Source organism: Macaca nemestrina, chromosome 13, assembly GCF_043159975.1.
Source record: "Macaca nemestrina isolate mMacNem1 chromosome 13, mMacNem.hap1, whole genome shotgun sequence".
Taxonomy (NCBI): Eukaryota; Metazoa; Chordata; class Mammalia; order Primates; family Cercopithecidae; genus Macaca; species Macaca nemestrina.
Genome location: NC_092137.1, coordinates 78,851,565 through 78,857,133, shown reverse-complemented (window position 1 = coordinate 78,857,133; position 5,569 = coordinate 78,851,565). Strand labels below are relative to the sequence as shown.

Here is a 5,569-nt window from a genome sequence, read left to right as displayed (position 1 = left end):
AACTACTTGCTTTCCTTCTGGGACTCTGAAATGTTGTATATGTTAGGCAGAGTGTGCTTTTGTGAGGAACATACAATAAAACCCCTGCATACTGAGTCTTTAATGAGCTTCCCTGGTAGACAGTATTTCTCACGTGTTGTCACAGCTCTGCTGTAGAAATTGTATTCTGTGTGACTCCACTATTAGAGGCCGTACACCTTGTCTTTTCTAGACTTTTCATTATGCACCTATTCTCTTTGCTGGATTTTCTTTGTTTCTTTTTGCTGCAATAAATCATAGCCACGGGTTCAACTGTATACTGAATATTGTTAGCCCTCCTGGTAAATCACTAAACCTAAGAGTGTTCCTGGGGGCCCTGACACACACTTGTTTACCAAAATCTAAAACAGTGACTGATTCATAGTATTAGGTTGGTGCAAAAGTAATTGTGGTTTTGCATTACTTTCAATAGTAAAACCCACAATTACTTCTGCACCAACCTGATAGATTCTCAATGGAAGTCAAATACATAGATGAAATAATAAATGGATAGCTATCACTCTATATGGTCACACACCCATTTGGACAAACAACAGCATCAACCTTTAGCACAGAGAGCAGGTTGTTTCCACTGAAGAGACTGTGCTCTTTGATGGTTGTTTACTTACCACCATTTATCATAAATGACTCAAATATCAGAATGCTAGGCCATGAGGAAATTGGGGGGAAGGACAAATCATGATTCTACAAACAACTTACTATCTCTGCAAGCTGTTTTGGTCAATGTCTTAACCATCGGCTCAAAATTAGTGTGGAATATAATTGCTGGAGTGCTATAATAAAAAGCTACTTATAAAGATATGATAAGCATTATGGTAAAATCTGATCTTTAATTCTACCCCAGGTGACTAGCAAGGGGTAAGTGAGACAAGTGAGGTCATTTTAAATCAATGGAGTTAAAGAAAAGGGAAAAAAACTCAGCAGTGATTCCGGAAGATGCAGCGGACTACGGTCCCTTGTTCCATGCGTGAGCTCAGCAGTTTCTCATTCTCTTTCCATTTTGAAAAAATTAAACTGTTAAATTAGTATGTTATTTATTTACTTTTTAGGCTGGATTTGAATACATTTAAGAGTAGCCTACACGATACTGTTGTTGATTTTTTCTTTCTATTTCTATTCCCTAACATAATGTTTGACAGACAGTAATTGCTCACCAGAGGGAAGTTTAGAATCATGGCTACCGGGGGTGTTCAATCTTCTGGTTTCCCTCGGCCATACTGAAAGAAGAATTGTCTCGGGCCACACATAAAAAATGCACTAACACTAACAATAGCTGATGAGCTAAAAAACATTGCAAAAACAATCCCATAATGTTCATGAATTTGTGTTGAGCCTCATTCAAAGGCTTCCTGGGCTGCATGCAGCCCAGGAGCTATGGGTTGGACAAGCTTGATGTCTACCATCTAGCAGGTGAATTCTCTTGGAATAGATTTCCCTTCTAGTCTTAGCACATTTAGGCAGTATTGGACAAGTAATTTGTACTGAGATTTTCTTTACTTATCTGTAAATTGTAATTACATTTAGTTTTCTGTGTCTGTGGGTTCTGCATCTGTGAACACGGAAGCTGACTGGGGGACTTGAGCATCTGTGGATTGTGGTAGTTGTGGAGGAGTGGGTAATCCTGGAACCCGTCCCCAACAGATACTGAGAGATGACTGTAATCATAGAGCATTTGTAAGAGTTAAATTGAATACTATAACTTAGAAAATACAAGCACTTTAGAAAGGCTGGATATTATTATTATAATCTAAGAAAGTAGTAAGAAATTAAAGAGCAATGTTTTGTCAGATTACATAAGGACTTGAATGTTAGCATTTATTTATATGACAGCAATAAAATTTTCAGCAGAAACGTGGCATAGTTATTGTTCTGATTTTATTTATATATTTTTATAGCCAAATCTTATTACTGCAAAGAGTATCTAGAAAAAGGTTACCAAGTTCGTTGTGAACATTCAGTTGATAAGAAATTAGCATTAGTGATGATTAGAAGAGAGGATCCTGATCTTTTTAAAAATACATTACATGTTTTGAGACATAATTATGTATGCCAGGAACATGCATAAGTATTATATGTCAATTAAGAAAAATAAAATTTTTCAAAAGAGTGGAAATACAAAGAAAATTGTGGGTAGACCACTTAAAGAATTTATCTATGTTTTGATTCCTCTTAATTTAGCCTTTCATTTTCAACTAAACAATATCCTGTTTATTAATTTATACTACATATTGCCTGGTATAATTATTTCTTTATAAATTTAAAAATTGGAAAAATTTCTTCCATTATATTTCAAGATTTCTGATAATAACTATTTAGGAGTATACAATTTGTTTTTTAAATTTAGTTTTATTTTATTTTAGATTCAGAGGGTATATGTGAAGATTTGTTCCATAAGTATATTGTATAATGCTGATCGGCTTCCAATGAACTCATCACTCAAACAATGAACACAATATCCAATACATAGATTTAAAAACCTTGCTTTCTTCCCACGTTCCCCTCTTTTGGAGTTCTAGTGTCTATAATTTCTATCTTTCTGTCCATGTGTAACCATTGTTTACCTTCCACCTAGAAGTAAAACATGTGGCATTTGACTTTTTGTTTCTGAGCTATTTATCTCGTAATAATGGCCTCCGGATCCATCCATGTTGCTGCAAAACACATGATTTTATTCTTTTTGATGGCTGCTAGTATTCCATTGTGTATACATACCACATTTTCTTTATCCAGTCAATACTTGATGAACACTTATGTTTGTTCCATGACCTTGCTATTGTAAATAGTGATGCAATAAACATATGAGTGCAGGTGGCTTTTTGATAAAACAATTCATTTTCCTTTGGGTAGATTTCCAGTAGCAGGATTGCTGGGTTGAATAGCAGTTCTATTTTTAGTTCTTTGAGGAATCTCCATACTGTTTTCCATAGGAGTTGAAGTAATTTACATTCACACCAACAGTATATAAATACATTTGTTTCTTTAAACAGCCCACAGCTTTTTAGATGGGGTTTTTTTTAATACAGTCTACATTTAACAAATAATTTTGATAGAAAAAATCAATTGACCAATTAATGAATCATTGATTATTTTTAATCACAGGAAATCAATAGATGACAACCAAATCTTAACAACCCTTCAGAAGTTAAATCTACATTACTGTGAAGAAAGTCTAATATCTTGGTTTTTAAAAGTTTTAATTTTTTTTAATGGCAATAAGTTTTGAGAAAAAAAATGTGCTCAATGATTTCTTAAAGGTATTATTTTTAGGTCATTTGAATTTAATAGTTTATAGGTAATGAAGTTTCACTTTTTATTTCTGCATGTTCAACTGTTTGAGGAAAGAAGGCTGAAAGTCAAATATGGTAACATTTTCTTTCACTTAATTCAAAAGGCCTCTGAAAAATAATAAGATTTATTCTGTAAATTACTTTATAATTGTTCTTTAACCACACTGTGATATTTGATAATGTCAGAATGATTTTGCTTTAGGGAACGTGATTTTAGCCCCTGAAGAAAATTAATTACTCTCCCTAAATAAATAGCATTTTATATATTTTATATGAACTTAGGGAATGTTTTTAAGGTTAATTAATCTGTCTCTGACGATTGCAGAAAAATTGTAGGAAAAATTACTTATGCATTCAGGTCAGTTTGCTTATGCTAATATGCTAACCCACAAGAAAAATATCACATTCATTCAATCATATTTGAAGAAAATTACTTCCATTTACTCTGAAATCTAAGATATAACTCTATTGTGTTATCCAGTTCCCAATGTGGTTTCTTTAAAACCTTGTACCAAAAATTGTGCTAATCAATTTACCAAATGCTTCATTTACTCTAAAAAATAATACATATATTGTTTGCTTACTTGATATTTCATCCCTTAATAATCTTTTGTATATTATGCTAAACTCACCAAGGCTTTGCAGAGAGATATATGGAGATATATATATATACATATAAATAAATAAATAGAGTCACAGATTAAAAATCCATAGGAAAAGGTCAAGAAGAATTACATCAATCTGTTCATTGTGCGTATCCTTTGGAAAAAGCAATGAGATGCAGGGGGAAGTAAGGAAAATCTACATGAGCTTTTAAAAATATATATATTTTTTTGGCCGGACACGGTGGCTCACGCCTGTAATCCCAGCACTTTTGGAGGCCGAGGCAGGCGGATCACGAGAGCCGGAGATCGAGACCATCCTGGCGAACACGGCGAACCGCCCCCCCCGCCCCCCACCCCGTCTACTAAAAATACATAAAAATTTAGCCAGGCCCAGGGGGCGGATCACAAGGTCAGAAGATAGAGACCATCATGGCTAAGACAGTGAAACCCCATCTCTACTAAAAATACAAAAAATTAACCGGTCGTGGCGGTGGGCGCCTGTAGTCCCAGCTACTCGGGAGGCTGAGGCATGAGAATGGCGTGAACCTGGGAGCCAGAGCTTGCAGTGAGCAGACATTGCGCCACTGCACTCCAGCCTGGGCTACAGAGCGAGACTCCGTGTCAAAAATATATATATATATTTTTTTTCCATATTATTTATTTCTCATTACTTTTCACATTGTTCTAATTAATTTGAGGATTTGTACACATATTTTACATTTATTATTTGTATATGTTTTTAGAAGAATAAGAAAATCTCTTCCTCTGTCACTCCTGTAGTAAATGTTCATGACAGAGAGTGGGACGTCCGGCTTCAGAGCAGGAACCATCCTTGTGCCAGAGACGAAAAATAGAATTAACTATGGGTGATGTTAGAAAGGCAAGAAGGTTTTTCGTTCAGAAGTGTACCCAGTAACACACTATGGAAAAAGGAGGCAAGCACAAGACTGGGCCTAATCTCCATGGTCACTTTGTGCGGAAGCCAGGTCAGGCCATTGGATTCTCTAACAGAGACGCCAATAAGAACAAAGGCATCACCTGGGCAGAAAGGATACACTGATAGAGTATTTGGAGAATCCCAAGAACTACATCCCTGGAACAAAAATGGTCTTTGCCGGCATTAAGAAGGCAGAAAGGGCAGACTTGATAGCTTATCTCAAAAGAAGCTACTAATGAGTAATAGTTGGCCACTGCCTTATAAAACAGAAGAAATGTCTCATGACTTTTGTATATGTACCATACTTTAATAGATCTCATACGCCAGAATTCAGATCATGAATGACTGACAGAATATTTTTTGGGCACTCCTGATTTAAAACAAAGACGGGCTTATGGTTAAATGAATATGTTCAGTTATTGAATTTTAATAGTAATTCCAATTCAGTAAATGCTATTACTGTTTACTCCTTCTAAAGATATGATTAGACTTCATTTGTAATGTCCAACTTTTCACAAAGATGATGACTGCCATCTTAAAACTTACTGGAAATTGGTTTATATTTAGATTTCTATAACTGGTCATGTGAATATATTTAAATACTGGGGAAATTCCTTCACTGTCTCAGAACCAAGCAAGATTCATCTGTGTTTTGTGCTCATTTGCCTCTTAAAGGCAAGGGTTGAAGATAAATAAGGTAG

The 5,569-nt window shown here is 35.1% G+C and overlaps 1 pseudogene; it reads left to right on the top strand.

Annotated features, from left to right (window-relative positions):
• Positions 1-4,793: 4,793 nt before the first annotated feature.
• Positions 4,794-5,104, top strand: LOC112423684 (cytochrome c-like; annotated as a pseudogene).
• Positions 5,105-5,569: the final 465 nt, after the last annotated feature.